Source organism: Thalassophryne amazonica, chromosome 9, assembly GCF_902500255.1.
Source record: "Thalassophryne amazonica chromosome 9, fThaAma1.1, whole genome shotgun sequence".
Classification (NCBI taxonomy): domain Eukaryota; kingdom Metazoa; phylum Chordata; class Actinopteri; order Batrachoidiformes; family Batrachoididae; genus Thalassophryne; species Thalassophryne amazonica.
In genome coordinates this window covers 113,225,879-113,249,465 of record NC_047111.1, presented here as the reverse complement: position 1 = coordinate 113,249,465, position 23,587 = coordinate 113,225,879, and positions in this window count along the sequence as shown.

Genomic DNA, 23,587 nt, shown 5'->3' with positions numbered 1-23,587 from the left:
CCAAAATTATTTTCCAGCCAATCAAGTCAAATATGATGATCCATGGTATCAAATGCAGCACTGAGATCTAATAGCACCAGAACCGTAGTGGTGTCCGAATACATTGTAAGAAGAAGATCATTCACCACTTTAGTGAGAGTCGTCTCTGTGGAATGATATTTTCTAAAAGCAGACTACAGTGGCTCAAAGAGATTATTCTCAGTAAGACAGTCTACGAGATGCCGTGACACCACTTTTTCCACAATTTTAGAGGAAAATTATAGATTTGATATAGGCCGATAGTTTTTCAATACACTAGGGTCAAGATTAGGTTTCTTAAGTAATGGTTTAATCACTGCCAATTTGAAACATTTAGGAACAGATCCAGAAGTTAAAGAAAGATTAATAATTTCCAGCACAGTCAGCCCAAGAGTGGGCCACAGGTCCTTAAACAGTTTTGGTGGTATAGGATCAAATAAACAGGTTGTGCTTTTTGTTGACATTATGAGTTTCGTCAGCATGCCTCGAGAGATACTATCAAATTTGGTAAATCTAGGTAATACCTCAGTAGTGGCGCCCACATCAATAGCAGGGTGTAGTGGCTGGGTTAGGGCATGCTGGGATATGTTTAACCTACAAGTAATATCATCTATTTTCTTCCCAAAGTAATCCAGGAAATCTTGTGCTGTAAAAGGAGAGCGAACTACAGGTGGTTGTCCATGAATAAGTGTTGCCACCGTGTTGAACAAGAACTTTGAGTTGTTTTTGTTGATCAAATCAGAGTAATAGGTCCACTTTGTAGCCAGTAATGCATGCTTATTGTCTAAGATAGTGTCACGCCACGCAAGGTGGAAAACTTCTAATTTTGAACGACGCCATTTCTGTTCTAGACCTCTTGCCTTATGCTTGAGGTCAGGCAGGTAATCATTGAACCAAGGTGACTGTGTTTTGGGGGAGCGCGTTTTTAACACAGGTGGCGCAATCATGTCAAGTGTAGTTTTGAGCAGTGAGTTTAAACTATCCACAAGACTGTCTACTGATTAGGTATTTGCCAGATGTGAAGCTAAGACATCAGGCAGTTTAGCTTCAAATTCAGTCTTAGTTGAGGAGTTGATGCATCACTGTAGTTTTATATAAGGTTGCTCCACTAAACACGGCAGCAAAACAGAAACTTATTGAGTGATCAGAGACCACGGATTTAAAAGGCATGATGTCAATATTCGTGACAGCAATACCACGTGCGAGAACCAAATCCAGGGTATTTCCACTAATGTGCATCGAGCCCGAATGCATTATCGAAATCCTAATGCATCCACAATTTACATAAATGATTTGCGGAGGGGATTAGAAGGCTTATTTATATGAACGTTAAAGTCACCAATAATCAGAATGTTATCTGCATTAGTTGACAAGTTAAAGATGAATGCACCAAATTCATCTAAGAATTCAGAATATGGGCCAGGAAGCCTATATACAGTAACAAAGTAATACGGCTGACTTTTATTCTTCTGACCTTGGCAATGTGTAATATCCTGAGCAGAGCGGAGAATCAGATGCTGAAACGAGTTATATTTGTGATCCCCTACAGCTAATAAGCTAAACCTAGATTTATAAATAAGAGCAACACCCCCACTTTGCTTCGATTACGAGGGACGTGACTAAATGTATATGCTGGTGGGCAGGCCTCATTTAAGGGGAGGACATCTGTAGGTTTAAGCCAGGTTTCACATAACTCAATCATATCTAAGTGATGATCAATAATTAGATCATTAATCAACAATGATTTTGAGGATAGTGATCTTATGTTAATGAGACCCAGTCTAAGGACCTCAGTGGGGTTGACAGTTGAACTGTTTGGGTTTTGGGGTAGTTCCAGAGTAGCATATATAAGATGCCTAGAAGTAGGTTTACGTTTGAGACATTCCACGTGCATTGTAGGTAGCAGAAACAAAATCATTGCTATTGCTGGAACAAGCATTGGGCCATCTTCAATTTCACCATTATCCAATGTAGTAATGGGGATTAAGTTTGCAAAGCATATCCCTCTATGATTTTTATGGACACGTCTACAGAAGCAGGCCACAGTCTCAACTTGTTGAATTTCCCTCCCTGGCAGATAAACAGCACTATCATCATAGTGAATTTTCTGCACTAATTTCCCCACTAAGCTAAGGCATTCTACACCCACATTTGTCATAAGCCTTCCAGGGTCTCTAATCACCTGCTCCGTGGCCTGCTGTAAATTCGTAATGTTACCCTCCTTGTAGAGCTCTATCTATGTTCGCAGACAAGATGGCGGCGCCTTCCCCGGTTGGGTGGAGGCCGTCCGGCATCAGCAAGCCACGGCAGCCCCAGAACGAAGGCCAGTTATCAATAAAGCTAAAGCCTTGCTGTCTACAAAATTGCGCCAGCCACCTACACTCAACAAAAATATAAACGCAACACTTTTGGTTTTGCTCCCATTTTGTATGAGATGAACTCAAAGATCTACAACTTTTTCCACATACACAATATCACCATTTCCCTCAAATATTGTTCACAAACCAGTCTAAATCTGTGACAGTGAGCACTTCTCCTTTGCTGAGATAATCCATCCCACCTCACAGGTGTGCCATATCAAGACGCTGATTAGACACCATGATTAGTGCACAGGTGTGCCTTAGACTGGCCACAATAAAAGGCCACTCTGAAAGTTGCAGTTTTGTTTTATTGGGGGGGATACCAGTCAGTATCTGGTGTGACCACCATTTGCCTCATGCAGTTCAACACATCTCCTTCGCATAGAGTTGATCAGGTTGTCAATTGTGGCCTGTGGAATGTTGCTCCACTCCTCTTCAATGGCTGTGCAAAGTTGCTGGATATTGGCAGGAACTGGTACACGCTGTCGTATACGCCGGTCCAGAGCATCCCAAACATGCTCAATGGGTGACATGTCCGGTGAGTATGCCGGCCATGCAAGAACTGGGACATTTTCACCTTCCAAGAATTGTGTACAGATCCTTGCAACATGGGGCCGTGCATTATCCTGCTGCAACATGAGGTGATGTTCTTGGATGTATGGCACAACAATGGGCCTCAGGATCTCATCACGGTATCTCTGTGCATTCAAAATGCCATCAATAAAATGCACCTGTGTTCTTCGTCCATAACAGGCGCCTGCCCATACCATAACTCCACCGCCACCATGGGCCACTCGATCCACAACATTGACATCATAAAACCGCTCACCCACACGACGCCACACACGCTGTCTGCCATCTGCCCTGGACAGTGTGAACCGGGATTCATCCGTGAAGAGAACACCTCTCCAGCATGTCAAACGCCAGCGAATGTGAGTATTTGCCCACTCAAGTCGGTTACGACGACGAACTGGAGTCAGGTCGAGACCCCGATGAGGATGACGAGCATGCAGATGAGCTTCCCTGAGATGGTTTCTGACAGTTTGTGCAGAAATTCTTTGGTTATGCAAACTGATTGTTTCAGCAGCTGTCCAAGTGGCTGGTCTCAGACAATCTTGGAGGTGAACATGCTGGATGTGGAGGTCCTGGGCTGGCGTAGTTACACGTGGTCTGCGGTTGTGAGGCTGGTTGGATGTACTGCCAAATTCTCTGAAACGCCTTTGGAGACGGCTTATGGTGGAGAAATGAACATTCAATACACGAGCAACAGCTCTGGTTGACATTTCTGCTGTCAGCATGCCAATTGCACGCTCCCTCAAATCTTACGACATCTGTGGCATTGTGCTGTGTGATAAAACTGCACCTTTCAGAGTGGCCTTTTATTGTGGGCAGTCTAAGGCACACCTGTGCACTATTCATGGTGTCTAATCAGCATCTTGATATGGCACACCTGTGAGGTGGGATGGATTATCTCAGCAAAGGAAAAGTGCTCACTATCACAGATTTAGACTGGTTTGTGAACAATATTTGAGGGAAATGGTGATATTGTGTATGTGGAAAAAGTTTTAGATCTTTGAGTTCATCTCATACAAATGGGAGCAAAACCAAAAGTGTTGCATTTATATTTTTGTTGAGTGTATTTAACAATGTCAGCCTGCTAAATGCCTCATCATTACCCCGGGAGGGGAGGGAACCAGAGACTGTTAAATGATGCTGACACATCTTTCTGCTTCTTGTCAAAATTCTGGCAGCAGCATCACATTCTGATGATGTGGGACTGATGTACACAAATCAAGTCACTTCACAGAGTGTGTGTGTGTGTGTGTGTGTGTGTGTGTGTGTGTGTGTGTGTGTGTGTGTGTGTGTGTGTGTGTGTGTGTGTGTGTGTGTGTGTGTGTGTTTTCTTCAGTGTGGGCTGGAGTTAATGGTTAACAGGGCCCGCAGCACCCCAGTGGAGGAAAGCGCTCTACTGAGTGCTGTGCTAGCTGCTGATATTTAATCCAGGCAAAAGATGCACCCAGCAAACATCAGGACTGTGTTGTGATGAAATCCTGTGATGGTGAAGTCAAGGTTGGGTAGGATTACTTTGAAAGAATCATAGATTTGGATTACTTGTAATCTGATTACTTTTGGATTACATTTCAAAGTAATCCTGTCCAACCCTGGGTGAAGCTTAATGTTTGCAAACATCTTTTGCATTTCAGGACCACGAAGGCAGAAACTGAGCAAAATGAATAATCAAACTTGAAAGTGAAACTTATTTTTTTCCCCTAATTTCAGTAATCAAGCAGCTGCATGTGATCAGCTCACTGCTGCTTAATCAGGTGTGACTGCTGCGGTAAAAATGCATACGTATACCCAGAGTTTCTCTAAGAACACATCTATATTTAAATATCCAGACTTCCTCAAAAAATACAAAACAAAACAACAAAAAAAAGCCAGTAGTATCTTTGACTTGAGCAGTTTCACATCTGAAGTCGGTCTCCTTTCCAGGGCATTTCTTCCTCAAAAACACACACAGTCACGTGTTCTTCAACAAAACGAATTTAGTTCAGCTTTGAGCTGTTTTGAGCATCCAGCACTTCTGCTCTCATCAGGTATTCTAACAGAACATGAACTTTACTGCTTTTTATCGCTTGTATTTTAATTGACTTTTACACCTCAGACTTCACTTCAACAAGTTAAACATTCCAAAATCTGGTGCATCTCGATCTCAGTCCACACAAAAAAAAAAAAAAAAATGAAGAACTAATTTAGTGCGGATGGTTCTTGGATCAAATCCCACCCCTGCCACATTTCTCCGGGTAATGTGAAGTTGCGTCAGGAAGGGCATCCTGCGTAAAACTTGTGCCAATTCAACATGCAGATCCACCTCTGATTTGCTGTGGCGACCCGAGTGCAAACAAGGGAGCAGCCAAAGGGTCTTACTTTTTAATTAAATTGCTTCAATTGGTAGCACTCAAATGAATTGAGTTAACACATTTGCATAAATATGACTGGTTTACTTAATTTAGACAAACTTATTTCATTTGAGTGTTACCAATCACAGCAGTTTAATTAAATTTTCTCTGTTTTTCAGTGTAGACAAATAAAGATGCACTAGCCTGCAGTGCAGTGAGTGGACGAGATGTCACTATGCACAGTCAGTCAGTCAGTCAGTCAGTCAGTCATGCAACATTTCACTTGTCTACTGGACCAAACTAAACTTGGTTACCTACATTACACAGAGTGAACCCAAGACGCCTACTGGTTTTGAGGTCGAAGGATAAAGGTCAAGTTCACTGTGGTGTACTTTGTGAAAAGTCTTTTGAGTGCAATGACATCTTTGTTAACTGCTTGATTGTCATCAGCCCTGGTATGTGTGTTATGGATATTGACTCAAATAAGCCTATACTGTCTTTGGGTTCAAACAGTTCAAGGTCACAATGACCTGCCTCAGCTTGTTTCACCCCCTTCATAACAACTGTCCTCCAATATGAGTGGTCTGTGGATGCCTCTTCCCAGGTCTCCAGGTCAATGTGGACATATCTGAGGTCCCTTTTGCAGGTGTCTTTCTAACTTAGGGCTAGACGTCCCCACTTTTATGTTGACTGTGCAGCGGATCCTTGGAGATACGGCCAGTTCCTTTTACATGGTCTCCATAGACGTCCCAGTGTTGTTCTAAGACATCTAACAATGTGGAAAACATTCAGCTTAGTATTCTGACATGTATGTTGCCCATGTTTGACTTCCATAAAGGAGGGTACTAAGAACATGGCCATAGTCAGGTTCCTGTTTTTCATTTCTCTTAGACGGCTTGCACATTGTAATGGTTGGTTGACCCATTCTTACGATGATTTCTGTGTGCAGCAACAAGTTACTGGATATGTTGGAACCCAGATACTTGAAAAACTGCTCTGAACTTTTGCACTGTGAAATATATTTTACGTTGAAAAATATATATAAACTCATTGTCTCAAAGAAATTAATTAAGTAAACTGAAGGTGGTGAGGAAAAATAACTTGCTTGTGACAAATGTGTAATTACTGAGTACAACTAACGTAACGTTCAAATCAAATCAGTTTTATTTATATAGCGCCAAATCACAACAAACAGTTGCCCCAAGGCGCTTTATATTGTAAGGCAAAGCCATACAATAATAACGGAAAAACCCCAACGGTCAAAATGAGCCCTTGTGAGCAAGCACTTGGCGACAGTGGGAAGGAAAAACTCCCTTTTAACAGGAAGAAACCTCCAGCAGAACCAGGCTCAGGGAGGGGCAGTCTTCTGCTGGGACTGGTTGAGGCTGAGGGAGAGAACCAGGAAAAAGACATGCTGTGGAGGGGAGCAGAGATCAATCACTAATGATTAAATGCAGAGTGGTGCATACAGAGCAAAAAGAGAAAGAAACACTCAGTGCATCATGGGAACCCCCCAGCAGTCTAAGTCTATAGCAGCATAACTAAGGGATGGTTCAGGGTCACCTGATCCAGCCCTAACTATAAGCTTTAGCAAAAAGTAAAGTTTTAAGCCTAATCTTAAAAGTAGAGAGGGTGTCTGTCTCCCTGATCTGAATTGGGAGCTGGTTCCACAGGAGAGGAGCCTGAAAGCTGAAGGCTCTGCCTCCCATTCTACTCTTACAAACCCTAGGAACTACAAGTAAGCCTGCAGTCTGAGAGCAAAGCACTCTATTGGGGTGATATGGTACTATGAGGTCCCTAAGATAAGATGGGACCTGATTATTCAAAACCTTATAAGTAAGAAGAAGAATTTTAAATTCTATTCTAGAATTAACAGGAGCCAATGAAGAGAGGCCAATATGGGTGAGATATGCTCTCTCCTTCTAGTCCCTGTCAGTACTCTAGCTGCAGCATTTTGAATTAACTGAAGGCTTTTCAGGGAACTTTTAGGACAACCAGATAATAATGAATTACAATAGTCCAGCCTAGAGGAAATAAATGCATGAATTAGTTTTTCAGCATCACTCTGAGACAAGACCTTTCTGATTTTAGAGATATTGCGCAAATGCAAAAAAGCAGTCCTACATATTTGTTTAATATGCGCTTTGAATGACATATCCTGATCAAAAATGACTCCAAGATTTCTCACAGTATTACTAGAGGTCAGGGTAATGCCATCCAGAGTAAGGATCTGGTTAGACACCATGTTTCTAAGATTTGTGGGGCCAAGTACAATAACTTCAGTTTTATCTGAGTTTAAAACCTTAATAGGTTTGTTTAAGGTTTTACAGGCTTTTAAGGTGGCAGTAATTAAACCATTACTTAAAAAGCCATCACTCGACCCAGCTATCTTAGCTAATTATAGGCCAATCTCCAACCTTCCTTTTCTCTCAAAAATTCTTGAAAGGGTAGTTGTAAAACAGCTAACTGATCATCTGCAGAGGAATGGTCTATTTGAAGAGTTTCAGTCAGGTTTTAGAATTCATCATAGTACAGAAACAGCATTAGTGAAGGTTACAAATGATCTTCTTATGGCCTCAGACAGTGGACTCATCTCTGTGCTTGTTCTGTTAGACCTCAGTGCTGCTTTTGATACTGTTGATCATAAAATTTTATTACAGAGATTAGAGCATGCCATAGGTATTAAAGGCACTGCGCTGCGGTGGTTTGAATCATATTGTCTAATAGATTACAATTTGTTCATGTAAATGGGGAATCTTCTTCACAGACTAAAGTTAATTATGGAGTTCCACAAGGTTCTGTGCTAGGACCAATTTTATTCACTTTATACATGCTTCCCTTAGGCAGTATTATTAGACGGTATTGCTTAAATTTTCATTGTTACGCAGATGATACCCAGCTTTATCTATCCATGATAAAGCTGCAGGATTGTCTTACAGACATAAAGACATGGATGACCTCTAATTTCCTGCTTTTAAACTCAGATAAAACTGAAGTTATTGTACTTGGCCCCACAAATCTTAGAAACATGGTGTCTAACCAGATCCTTACTCTGGATGGCATTACCCTGACCTCCAGTAATACTGTGAGAAATCTTGGAGTCATTTTTGATCAGGATATGTCATTCAAAGCGCATATTAAACAAATATGTAGGACTGCTTTTTTGCATTTATGCAATATCTCTAAAATTAGAAAGGTCTTGTTTCAGAGTGATGCTGAAAAACTAATTCATGCATTTATTTCCTCTAGGCTGGACTATTGTAATTCATTATTATCAGGTTGTCCTAAAAGTTCCCTAAAAAGCCTTCAGTTAATTCAAAATGCTGCAGCTAGAGTACTAACGGGGACTAGGAGAGCATATCTCACCCATATTGGCCTCTCTTCATTGGCTTCCTGTTAATTCTAGAATAGAATTTAAAATTCTTCTTCTTACTTATAAGGTTTTGAATAATCAGGTCCCATCTTATCTTAGGGACCTCGTAGTACCATATCACCCCAATAGAGCGCTTCGCTCTCATACTGCAGGCTTACTTGTAGTTCCTAGGGTTTGTAAGAGTAGAATGGGAGGCAGAGCCTTCAGCTTTCAGGCTCCTCTCCTGTGGAACCAGCTCCCAATTCAGATCAGGGAGACAGACACCCTCTCTACTTTTAAGATTAGGCTTAAAACTTTCCTTTTGCTAAAGCTTATAGTTAGGGCTGGATCAGGTGACCCTGAACCATCCCTTAGTTATGCTGCTATAGACTTAGACTGCTGGGGGGTTCCCATGATGCACTGAGTGTTTCTTTCTCTTTTTGCTCTGTATGCACCACTCTGCATTTAATCATTAGTGATTGATCTCTGCTCCCCTCCACAGCATGTCTTTTTCCTGGTTCTCTCCCCTCAGCCCCAACCAGTCCCAGCAGAAGACTGCCCCTCCCTGAGCCTGGTTCTGCTGGAGGTTTCTTCCTGCTAAAAGGGAGTTTTTCCTTCCCACTGTCGCCAAGTGCTTGCTCACAGGGGGTCGTTTTGACCGTTGGGGTTTTACATAATTATTGTATGGCTTTGCCTTACAATATAAAGCGCCTTGGGGCAACTGTTTGTTGTGATTTGGCGCTATATAAAAAAAAATTGATTGATTGATTGAACTTAAAAGCAATGCTTTTTGATATCAGGTATTTATTATTATTATTATTATTATTATTTTGTATGCACTGCTTATAACAGTTTTATTCTTTTGACTGCTTACATTTTGTCATGGTGTCACCACAGCTGATCTGGTATGGAGCCACATAATGAAATCATCAGCAGTTAATCTGATTCCCTTCCAGACACAGCTCCAAGCTAACATCATGTTCGTTGCCAAAATTCATTCGAATAACGTTGGATATTCAACTTATCTGCTCAATAGTAAAAAATTTAAAAAATATAACATCACCATTATCATCATTTGCAGTAACTTGTAATTAAAGTAGTCAGGTGAAGTAAAGAGTACAATATTTCCCTCTGAAATATAGTGGAGTGATCGTAATTTTTATTTTTTATTATTTTACCCCATATTAGTATTTACAGTGCATCCGCATGTGCACTGAAAACACCTACATGTGTAGTTCTTCTGTCTGTTTCCTTTTCACTCTGGGTCACAGCAGATGTGGTATGGATCAGCACGTTGATTTGGCACAGGTTTTACACTGGATGTTCTTCCTGATAACATATGCTGTACAAGGAGACTGGGGGACGTGTGGACTTTGAACCTCAGACCTTCTTGCTGTGATGCAAAAGTGCTACTGCTGCAGCCCCGCAAGAAAACAACATGCTGTATTCATGTATTTCCACCATGTCTGATTATGATCCAGGTAATACAACCCCAATTCCCATGAAGTTTGGACATTGTGTAAAATGTAAATAAAAACAGAATACAGTGATATGCAAATCCTCTTCAACCTATATTCAACTGAATACACCACAAAGAGAAGATATTTAATGTTCAAGCTGATAAACTTGATTGTTTTTGTGCAAATATTTGCTCATTTTGAAATGGATGCCTGCAACACATTTCAAAAAAGCTTGGATGGGGCAGTTCATTTCTACATCTACAAGAGCAAGTTAAAACTCTACCATGCAAAGTGAAAGTCATACATCAACATCTAAAAACACCGCCACCTTCTCTGGGCCTGAGCTCATTTGAAATGGACAGACACAAAGTGGAAAAGTGTGCTGTGGTCTGATGAGTCCACATTTCAAATTGTTTTTGGAAATCCTGGACATTGTGTCCTCTGGACAAAAGAGGAAAAAGACCATCCAGATTGTTACCAGCGCAAAGTTCAAAAGCCAGCATCTGTGATGGTATGGGGGTGTGTTAGTGCCCATGGCATGGACAACTTACACATCTGTGATGGCACCATCAATGCTGAAAGGTACATCCAGGTTTTGGAGCAACACATGCTGCCATCCAAGCAACGTCTTTTTCAGGGACGTCCCTGCTTATTTCAGCAAGACAATGCCAAGCCACATTCTGCACGTATTACAACAGCGTGGCTTCATAGTAAAAGAGTGCAGGTACTAGACTGGCCTGCCTGCAGTCCAGACCTGTCACCTATTGAAAATGTGTGGCGCATTATGAAGAGCAAAATACGACAACGGAGACCCCGGACTGTTGAACAACTGAAGTCGTACATCAAGCAAGAATGGAAAAGAATTCCACCTACAAAGGTTCAACAATTAGTGTCCTCAGTTCCCAAACGCTTATTGAGTGTTGTTAGAAGGAAAGGTGATGTAACACAGTGGGAAACATACCACTGTCCCAGCTTTTTAGAAACGTGTTGCAGGCATCCATTTCAAAATTGAGTAAATATTTGCACAAAAACAATAAAGTTTATCAGTTTGAACATTAAATATCTTGTCTTTGTGGTTTATTCAATTGAATATAGGTTGAAGAGGATTTTCAAATCATTGTATTATGTTTTTATTTACATTTTACACAACGTCCCAGCTGCATTGGAACTGGGGTTGTATTTCCTCATGAACTTCCAAAACAACTGAACTTGCATGCAATCATACAGAAAGTGCATCGTCAGATTTCAAACTTGATGGTCCACTCAGATGGCTGATCCCGTCACATTTGTGCCTGGAAACACTCTCTAAATGGGTGGCATTAGCAGCAGGGTCGGCATGTCTGTTTGAAGGAGACTGTCTCACCTCCATCTTCACAGTCATTTGTTTTTGGAGCCAACAGCGTCACGGCTGTGCTCAGACTTGAGGTGTGGGCGATGACCTTTTCCCTTCCGCTGTGACCTCCTGACCTCTGTGACTGCTCCGTGCTCATGGATGTCCTGAACAGAAGTCGTCTTATGGCGCCACTCTGTTGCCTCTGAGCTGACGGTCCTCTGGTGCAGAAGCAGGAGTCAGAGACACAGTCAGGACTAAATATAGCAACAGACACAGTTTTATTTGCTCATTTAATTATTGATCTGACAGCTCAGTCCGAGTTGAACTTCTTGGTCCCGGGATGTCAGTCTGACTTAATTTGTCTGGTCTGGACTCGCTGGTTGCCTCTGTTCCATCCTGCAGCTCTCCTCTGCTGGAAAAACCTTTGTGTGATCTCTTCTGCTGACATTCTGGTTGCGACTGAAGCACTTGCAGCCAGCTTCAGTTAATTGGAGAGTTTTGAGCCGGTCCGGTTCTGAGGTTGCCTTCCAGTGAGACCAGATATGTGTGGTGATCCAGCTCATATTTATAGGCTGTATGGGGATTTGTAATTACCCCACTGCCGTAGATGTGCGCACGAATCAGCTCTCCGAGCCTCTGAGACAGGAATGCTAAATACATGGGAGCAGAATGTGCATATGCCATTAGAAGGCAAACCTCACATTCGGCTGCATTTCCATCAGAGTCCACAATTGTGTTTCCTGCTGCTCCACATAAAAAAGGCTGCAGGACAGGGAGGAAAAAAAATGATGTATTGTGCCGCCTTATAATAAAAGAGAAGCAGTGGTTTACAGGGCTACAAAAACTGATGCCTCTCCTACGTTTGGCTGTTTTTGGACACTGAAAGGAGTCATATTGTGCTAAACTACTGACTGTAAAGTTAAACCTGTATGGCCTTTCAAATTTCACAAAACTGACAATATTTAATTCCTACTGAAATCCAAGCATCATAATGTCGGTTTATTTTTGTAGCATGTTGCAAAATTACAGCTCATTTTAAAGAAGAGAACATATTTACCTTGGGGGTAATTCCATAACAAATATTTTATTTTATTTTTAACGCTGTCTACTGGAGTACGTGCGTGTGCTCATGCATGAGGTTTTGAAATGACCTTAAGTTACCTTTGACCTTGCATGATGCATGTGCACGCTAACATCCGTAAGATGTCTTGTAAATTACTTCAGAGGTGTCATCTGATTCCAAAACCAGCATTTTTAGATTTAGAAGTTTTTATTTCTTGCTAACATTTACAAAATACATGAGAAACATATTAGATTTATACAAAAATAAATGGTTTCAGAGTGTTTTCCATCATGCTGGATTATTTTATTTGAGAGAGCAGCCAGCAGACATCACCATGCAGCTCTACTCTGATTGGCTATCGCCATGTTCTTCCCAGCATCGCTCACACAAGTCAGGGGAAACCTCCATGTGATCTATAACGTTGCTATCATAGACTGCACAGGTCACTATGTAAGCAGTTCAAGGCTGTCCTTTTGAAATTTTGCCCTTCAGGGGAACTATTTATTATTTTTTTCTAGACAATGTGAATGTTTATCATATTGACAATGTTATACCAAATTTCAGTGGAGGCTTCCATGCCCTAATATGAATGAATGAATGAATAAGCTTATTCAGCACGCACATGAACAAAATACCAACATAAAAAACTCTTACTAACATAACAAATCAAAAACAAAAGAAAATACAACAATAACTCAAACAATTTCCCAAATTGGGTGCGGCTGAAACGCCATGGGCTGAAGCAAAAGCTTATAAACGCCCACCCCGTACACCAGTTACTATACATAGTTAAATACACTCCTGAACGTGTAGAGGTAAAAGATTATTTTTAACTTTGTACATGATCTGTATTGTAAAATAATCAACCAAATCTTGAAATTTCAAAATACCCAGACAAGCAAACAACTGGTTTGTTGGTTCGGAATATGTTTTTTTTACTTATAACTCTTATAGCCCCTTTTGTAACAGAAAAACTGAATTTGTTTTTGTTTTATATGCGTTTTCCCTAAACTTCAATACAACAGGTCATATATGGGACAAGTAATGAATGATACAGCATGACCAATGAATGTTGGGGAGAAAATAATGTGCTTTGTACAAAATTGAAATAACTTTTGATATTTTAGATTTGACATAATTTATGTGGGTTTTCCAACTTCATTTATCATCAATAAAAATGCCAAGAAATTAGTTTCAGATGCAGTTTCAATTTCAACATTGTTCAATGATAAGTTTCTATTTAAATTCCTAGGCTTATTTCCAAATATAATACACTTAGTCTTAACAAAATGACAATGACAATTTATTAGAATCAAACCAATTTTTAAAATTTAATAATTCCCTCTCCATCCTTTCCAAAAGCTGTTCCAAATTGTCCCCACTACCGAACACAGTCGTGTCATCAGCAAACAAAATACAATGCACAGACTTTGACACCAAACCTATATCATTACCATACAACAAAAACAACAACGGCCCAAGGACTGACCCTTGGGGCACCCCACATGTGATCCTCAAGAATTCTGAATTTGTCCCTCCAAAATGAACACACTGATACCTGTTTGATAAATAACTGCTAACCAATCAAGTACTAATCCTCTAATGCCATACTTCTGTAATTTGTCCAGTAATAAAGAATGATCTACGGTATCAAATGCTTTCTGTAAATCAAAGAAAACCCCTACAGTATATTGCTTCATCTCTATTGTATTTGTAACTTGCTCAACAAAGTCAATTATAGCCAGTGAAGTAGTGTGACTTTTTCTAAAAACATACTGCTATTCACTAAGTATATGTTTGGATATAAAATCATTCAACTTCTTTACAAATATTTTTTCCAGAATTTTAGAAAACTGTGATAACAAAGAAATTGTCCTATAATTTGAAAAAACATGCTTGTCACCAGATTTAAACAAAGGTATCACCTTAGCTATTTTCATTCTAGAAGGGAATTTCCCAGTCATTAGTGACAAACTGCAAATATAAGTTAAAGGTTTAATAATATAATGAATAATATTTTTGATCAAAAATATACTAAAGTTATCACAGTCAGGTGATTTTTTTTTTCCTCTTTAATTTATAAACAATGTTGATCATTTTGTTTTCATCTACTTCTTTAATGTACATTGAATCCAAAACAGAATTAATTAATTTACTGTTGTCCATAGAAAAAAGGGGTGGTAGCCAAGTGGTTAATGCACTTGGTTTTCGTGCAGAAGGTTCCAGGTTCAAATCCCACCCCTGCCACATTTCTCCATGTAATGTGGAGTTGCATCAGGAAGGGCATCCGGCGTACAACCTGTGCCAATTCAACATGCAGATCCACCTTGGATTTGCTGTGGCGACCCCGAGTGCAAACAAGGGAGCAGCCGAAGGGACTTACTTACTATTGTCCATAGAAGGTGTTTTACAAGATATCATTGAATTTGATAAATTTTTACCCATGTTAAAATTATTATTGAAATGATCTGCAATAACTTTATTGTTTTTTACAGTTTTATCAGAACCTGTATAAAAATAAGTTGGATAATATTTAACTATTTTCCTCTTGTTAATAATTTCATTTAATATCTTCCAGGTGCCAGTAATGTTGGTTTTATTTTTAATGTCTATCCGTGGTGCAAATTTGGTGAGAATCCGTGATGCAGTTTTGACGTAATCCTGCTAAACAAACGCTGATTATTTTATTACATCCTTGGGGGATGCAACAAGTGCATGTTGTGGAGTTGGCCTTAAGAACTCTCTTTTTGGATTTAAAAGCGCTCAATGAAATTAATGCTGTTAATTTCCACTCCTCTTGCAACATATTTCAAGCAAAATAGTGCAGCAGATAACACAATATTTGCAGAGGAATCCTTCAAATCTGGTTACAAGCACCAAAATTTGACTGTGTATAACTTTTTGTACATATTTTAGAAAAATAACGTTAAACACTTTTGGAATCTTTGTGATTAGACACATAATGTGGTATAGCTTTCAATATGATTGGAACATTTTTTTAATTTTGATCCCTGTGCAATTCTTCAATTGACCCCTACTTGGCTGCCCATTGAAAATTCAAATGGCTAATGTTATTTTTCTAAAATATGTACCAAAAGGTATGCACAGTCAAATTTTGGTGCTTGTGACCAGATGTGAGTGATTCTTACAGTTATCTGCTGAACTAAAAGGTGCGGTATGGACAAAAGCCCTCTTACCCAGTTCAGTACGGGCTTATGGAACAGAAAGCAACAAGTAATCTTGTGAGCGGAAAGAGTTCAGACCAGCACTTCTCTTTACAATTAAGGTACAAATGCAGGAAGGCAACAGTCCGAGTATTGCTTTATATAAAAGTATACCAATGACTGGTCCTTCTGGTGGCCAAAACAGACCATCCCACCCGAGAGAGTAACTCACTGTTCTTAGTGGATCTCAGCAGAAGCATTGTTATATAAAAGATCTCCATAATCCAACACAGATTTAAAAAGTCGCTTTTTTACATTACAGTAAATGAAAAACACTGATTGTTTCGAAAAATAAAAACCCAATTTAAGCATCAGCTTCTTCACAAGTTTCTCCACCTGCAGCCTGAATGTGAGGGAGTTATCAGTCGAGGCACCCAGATATTTAAAACTGGGCAGTGGCGGTCCTAGAGTGATTCACTCCCCGGGTGAAACCCCCTGCGTGCGCCCCCCCCCCCGCGCACACTAACATGGCCACCACCTCCGCCCCACCACCCATGAAAACACTAACTTCGTCCAGAACACCCACAATCCCACAAATTAACTCACAACAGCTATTTTCAAAAACAAATTTCTGGTTTTAATGACTACTGCAATAACAAACACAAAGATAAACAATAATTACTTCACTAAAGTTTCTGAACATAAAAAAACAAAAGACTCAGTGACTTGACATTACAACTATGTACAGTACAGGTATTTAAGAAAGCACAACTGCACTACAGCGCCACCTGATGGGCAAAATATTGCACAAGTCATTCAGTTTTACCAACAGAGTGCACTTTGCATTATCATAGAGTATCATTCACCATAATGAACAAGGCTTAAACCTCCATTAAAGTCGCACCATATAAATAAAAGAAGTTAATCTGTATATTACAGAATACCATGAAGTGACAAAAAAAATGTACAAAAAAAAAACCCCTATACATTAAAGTGGCAAAAATGGTAAAGTGCAATCATGTATCATAAATAAATGAACTAACGACGGAGGTAAATTCTATACCCATTACTGTACACATAAGAAGAAATAACAAACACTATTGTGTATCATAAATAACAGGAAGCAACAAGTGAAGAAGTTAACACTCTTTAAAGGCAAAAATGGCAAACCACAATAATTTGTCATAAATAACAAGAAGTGCAAAAGAAGTAAGAGGAAAACAGTCTGTATACAAAAGTTTGCAGGAGGCATCATAATTGTTTGCCACAGTGCTCACTATCCGTGATGTGAAAGTCCATCGACTAGGAGCATTTCTGGGCAACCTTGAGCAGCCTGCAGACTCAATCAATCAATCAATCAATTTTTTTATATAGCGCCAAATCACAACAAACAGTTGCCCCAAGGCGCTTTATATTGTAAGGCAAGGCCATACAATAATTATGTAAAACCCCAACGGTCAAAACGACCCCCTGTGAGCAAGCACTTGGCGACAGTGGGAAGGAAAAACTCCCTTTTAACAGGAAGAAACCTCCAGCAGAACCAGGCTCAGGGAGGGGCAGTCTTCTGCTGGGACTGGTTGGGGCTGAGGGAGAGAACCATGAAAAAGACATGCTGTGGAGGAGGGCAGAGATCGATCACTAATGATTAAATGCAGAGTGGTGCATACAGAGCAAAAAGAGAAAGAAACAGTGCATCGTGGGAACCCCCCAGCAGTCTACGTCTATAGCAGCATAACTAAGGGATGGTTCAGGGTCACCTGATCCAGCCCTAACTATAAGCTTTAGCAAAAAGGAAAGTTTTAAGCCTAATCTTAAAAGTAGAGAGGGTGTCTGTCTCCCTGATCTGAATTGGGAGCTGGTTCCACAGGAGAGGAGCCTGAAAGCTGAAGGCTCTGCCTCCCATTCTACTCTTACAAACCCTAGGAACTACAAGAAAGCCTGCAGTCTGAGAGCGAAGTGCTCTATTGGGGTGATATGGTACTACAAGGTCCCTAAGATAAGATGGGACCTGATTATTCAAAACGTTATAAGTAAGAAGAAGAATTTTAAATTCTATTCTAGAATTAACAGGAAGCCAATGAAGAGAGGCCAATATGGGTGAGATATGCTCTCTCCTTCTAGTCCCCGTCAGTACTCTAGCTGCAGCATTTTGAATTAACTGAAGGCTTTTTAGGGAACTTTTAGGACAACCTGATAATAATGAATTACAATAATCCAGCCTAGAGGAAATAAATGCATGAATTAGTTTTTCAGCATCACTCTGAGACAAGACCTTTCTGATTTTAGAGATATTGCGTAAATGCAAAAAAGCAGTCCTACATATTTGTTTAATATGCGCTTTGAATGACATATCCTGATCAAAAATGACTCCAAGATTTCTCACAGTATTACTAGAGGTCAGGGTAATGGCTTCATGGATAGATAAAGCTGGGTATCATCTGCGTAACAATGAAAATTTAAGCAATATCGTCTAATAATACTGCCTAAGGGAAGCATGTATAAAGTGAATAAAATTGGTCCTAGCACAGAACCTTGTGGAACTCCATAATTAACTTTAGTCTGTGAAGAAGATTCCCCATTTACATGAACAAATTGTAATCTATTAGACAAATATGATTCAAACCACCGCAGCGCAGTGCCTTTAATACCTATGGCATGCTCTAATCTCTGTAATAAAATTTTATGGTCAACAGTATCAAAAGCAGCACTGAGGTCTAACAGAACAAGCACAGAGATGAGTCCACTGTCCGAGGCCATAAGAAGATCATTTGTAACCTTCACTAATGCTGTTTCTGTACTATGATGAATTCTAAAACCTGACTGAAACTCTTCAAATAGACCATTCCTCTGCAGATGATCAGTTAGCTGTTTACAACTACCCTTTCAAGAATTTTTGAGAGAAAAGGAAGGTTTGAGATTGGCCTATAATTAGCTAAGATAGCTGGGTCAAGTGATGGCTTTTAAGTAATGGTTTAATTACTGCCACCTTAAAAGCCTGTGGTACATAGCCAACTAACAAAGATAGATTGATCATATTTAAGATCGAAGCATTAAATAATGGTAGGGCTTCCTTGAGCAGCCTGGTAGGAATGGGGTCTAATAAACATGTTGATGGTTTGGATGAAGTAACTAATGAAAATAACTCAGACAGAACAATCGGAGAGAAAGAGTCTAACCAAATACCGGCATCACTGAAAGCAGCCAAAGATAACGATACGTCTTTGGGATGGTTATGAGTAATTTTTTCTCTAATATTTAAAATTTTGTTAGCAAAGAAAGTCATGAAATCATTACTAGTTAAAGTTAATGGAATACTCAGCTCAATAGAGCTCTGACTCTTTGTCAGCCTGGCTACAGTGCTGAAAAGAAACCTGGGGTTGTTCTTATTTTCTTCAATTAGCGATGAGTAGAAAGATGTCCTAGCTTTACGGAGGGCTTTTTTATAGAGCAACAGACTCTTTTTCCAGGCTAAGTGAAGATCTTCTAAATTAGTGAGACGCCATTTCCTCTCCAACTTACGGGTTATCTGCTTTAAGCTACGAGTTTGTGAGTTATACCACGGAGTCAGACACTTCTGATTTAAAGCTCTCTTTTTCAGAGGAGCTACAGCATCCAAAGTTGTCTTCAATGAGGATGTAAAACTATTGACGAGATACTCTATCTCCCTTACAGAGTTTAGGTAGCTACTCTGCACTGTGTTGGTATATGGCATTAGAGAACATAAAGAAGGAATCATATCCTTAAACCTAGTTACAGCGCTTTCTGAAAGACTTCTAGTGTAATGAAACTTATTCCCCACTGCTGGGTAGTCCATCAGAGTAAATGTAAATGTTATTAAGAAATGATCAGACAGATGGAGTTTTCAGGGAATACTGTTAAGTCTTCTATTTCCATACCATAAGTCAGAACAAGATCTAAGATATGATTAAAGTGGTGGGTGGACTCATTTACTTTTTGAGCAAAGCCAATAGAGTCTAATAATAGATTAAATGCAGTGTTGAGGCTGTCATTCTCAAAGGTCTGAAAATTCACAGAGAAACTCACAGTAACGACCAGGTGGACGATAGATAATAACAAATAAAACTGGTTTTTGGGACTTCCAATTTGGATGGACAAGACTAAGAGACAAGCTTTCAAATGAATTAAAGCTCTGTCTGGGTTTTTGATTAATTAATAAGCTGGAATGGAAGATTGCTGCTAATCCTCCGCCCCGGCCCGTGCTACGAGCATTCTGACAGTTGGTGTGACTCGGGGGTGTTGACTCATTTAAACTAACATATTCATCCTGCTGTAACCAGGTTTCTGTAAGGCAGAATAAATCAATATGTTGATCAATTATTATATCATTTACCAACAGGGACTTAGAAGAGAGAGACCTAATGTTTAATAGACCACATTTAACTGTTTTAGTCTGTGGTGCAGTTGAAGGTGCTATATTATTTTTTCTTTTTGAATTTTTATGCTTAAATAGATTTTTGCTGGTTATTGGTAGTCTGGGAGCAGGCACCGTCTCTACGGGGATGGGGTAATGAGGGGATGGCAGGGGGAGAGAAGCTGCAGAGAGGTGTGTAAGACTACAACTCTGCTTCCTGGTCCCAACCCTGGATAGTCACGGTTTGGAGGATTTAAGAAAATTGGCCAGATTTCTAGAAATGAGAGCTGCTCCATCCAAAGTGGGATGGATGCCAGTCTCTCCTAACAAGACCAGGTTTTCCCCAGAAGCTTTGCCAATTATCTATGAAGCCCACCTCAAGAAAAGACATCCTCTTTGTGGATTTTGAGAAAAATGTGGCAAACCCAGAGAGTGATGCAAAAAATATTCTGCACTCAGATAAGCATTTAGCCCCCTGAGACAGAACCAGATTCAGTCTGTGTGCATAGCAATGCACAAACATTGACCTGGGGACTGTTGCTTTAACTTTGGCCTGCAAACCATTGAGAGCTGAAGCCATGACAGCAGCCACGGCTTCTTCATAAGGAAGACTATCAAATGGCTTCGCCAAAATCCACAACATTCAAACTGTCTGCCATTATGTGCAGCTTGCTACCTACCTAGCTAGCTCGCTAGCTGGGACTGGCGCGAGGCTCGTGTGAAGTGTGTCCGCCTGTGAGCGCTTTGTGACGGTGAAGGAGCTCAGCAGCACCCGCTGCTCGGTAGGGACAGAAACTGAGATAGAAGTCAGTCTCCAAACACAAGCAGCTACAAAAAAACACACCAGAAATAGAAGCTCGATTTGTCGCCAGTCGTTTTTAACAAAGAAAATGCCGCTAAGAGGATTAGGAAAATCTCCGGTTCAACTCAGAACAGAATGAAAATTAAAAAATGCTCCCACGGATTACACCAAAAGATCGCTGATTCGTTCATTTCGCTGTCAATCAAAAAGGGATTCAGCCTCAGACAGATCATCCAATCATCATGCAGAAGCTGAGCGTCCGGGCCAGCCAAGGCCCGCCCACTGCCCCATAGACCCCCAGACACACTGAGCGTCCGATGGGCGGGACAAAGCCCAGCATTTATCCAATGACTCGTCTCGTTTCGCTGCAGTTTTTACTTTGCTATTGAACTGAGTTTAAAGCACTGTGAAGCTGCGGGAATACGTAAATCAATACGTACCTTTTTCCTTTGCTCGTTTCTCCTTTTCTTTCGAAATTGGGCACCTGATGGCTTTGATCGTTTCCTATCCATGATTATGTCTTACTCCGTTTCGACCACCTCCTCCTCCAAACATTGAATGATTCCCCCCTCCCCCTGCACAAACTCTGCACTGTGCAGCGTTGTTCACCTAACGCGAGAGGTGAGATGGGGGAGGGGGGGGCGCTCTGCCCTAACGTAACCACGAACTCCCCCGTCAGGACAACCCCCCCGCCGGTTTTATTATTATTTTTATTATTTTTTTTTTTTTTTGGACAGGTTTTTTTTTTTTTTTTCGCACGCTCGTGCCCCCCCCACAATGCCGCCCCGGACCACCCCTGAAACTGGGTGTAAAGAAAATGTGAGTTTGAAATATTTGTTGGCAACAGTTGTGCGGCGACTTTTTGCTGGGTTGTGTAGTTGTTGGGCAAATTCGTTTTCCTCCTTGGACTTTCTTGTAACATTTTATTATTTGACTGCTCATTTAACGTTACATTCACAAAAACCTTAATTATCACCCCAAAATCTGAAATCTTCTCTGTGTGTGTGTGTGTGTGTGTGTGTGTGTGTGTGTGTGTGTGTGTGTGTGTGTGTGTGTGTGTGTGTGTGTGTGTGTGTGTGTGTGTGTGTGTGTGTGTCACCAGATGCACTAATCAACACCATCACACAGCGAGCGTTTGAATAACCTGACGGCAACAGTAATCCCGTCGTGTGTGCGCTGTGTGCACGCTTTGACACTGTGTGTAAACGAGGATTTAAATTAGTGCTGCTGAGGCGTATCGATTGGGGGGGCACATGCTGTAACACAGTGGGTGGAGAGCACTACGTCTCTATGATGTCATGCTGCTGCACCAGTTTGTGCACGATAAGAAAAGTGTGCAGCTTCACATCCACAAATGTGGTGTGACGTCTCTTATCACCGCTGTTCTGATGAGTTTGGTGACGGGTGAGAATAGTGCAGAAACGTGTGAGATAAGATGTGGCTTCTGTTGTGCAAACATGTCCAGTGCACAGTTTTTCTCGTCATTACTGAGGACAGCGTCCGTGTGTATCAGCGTGGCTGCAAGGCCCTCAGCTCCTCAGTAAACATAGCTTTCCCCTGTGCACCCCATAGGTGCAGGAAACAGTTGGGGGGGGGGGGGGGGGTGCTGGTAAATTGTTCAGCCTGATCAACGTTCCAGTTAGAGGTGTGTAAATAAAGTGCTCCGAAACAACCTGTGCAATACCTATTGTGCTTGGAATGTAGCTCCCACTGCTTCCTCTTGAATGTTTTCCAGAAAACATTGCATGTGTGTGTGTGTGTGTGTGTGTGTGTGTGTGTGTGTGTGTGTGTGTGTGTGTGTGTGTGTGTCCCTGTTTGTTATTCCACATATGTGTCCCAAAATTTCATGATATTCCCTTGGCATACTGAGTTATCACGTAACTTCTGGAAAATGTCATGCATAAGGTTGGAATGCTCAAAAACACAAGGAAATACCAGAGAGGTCCACAACAAAGTAAGGAAACATTTACAACAGAGTAACGTCCCTGAAGTCAGGCTTTCATTTGTAAATGTCTAGTTCAGATTGAACAAGGTGTGTGTGCAACTGGAGGCCCGTGGTCTGATTATGGCTGCCATCTTTATTCAAGCCAGTCCTCAGATTCAGTGTTATGACAAATAAATAAATCAGTAAATATCCACCCATCCATTTTCTATACCTGCTTACTCCAGTTAAGGGTCATGAGGCTTTGAAGCCTATGTCAGCAGTCAAAGGGCATGAGACAGGGTTCACCCTGGACAGGACGCCAGTCTGTCACAGGGCCACATATAGACAAACAAACACATTCACACGTTCACGCACACCTACAGACAATTTAAAGTTTCCAATCCACCTGACCTGCGTGTCTTTGCATGTGGTAGGAAACCGGAGCACCTGGAGAGAACACACACAAACAGGGAGAACATGCAAACTTCTTTTATATATATATATATATATATATATATATATATATATATATATATATATATATATATATATATATATATATATCAATCATCAAGCACAGGCTATCATTAGCATGTATGTATTTATGTTAGCGTACATAGATGGATAGATCTAATTTTTTAAAGCACATTGTAAATCCCACTGCACTCAGCTCATGCTGACATTAGGTGTAATGTCAGCACCTTGACATCACTCCAAACACCAAGCTGGCACCAGTTATATAAAGACTGTCTAAGTCCATACCTTCGGCTTCTCTCTTCCCCCTACCTTGGGTCACCACAACAGATTGATACAGATCTGCATGTTGATTTTGCTCCCAT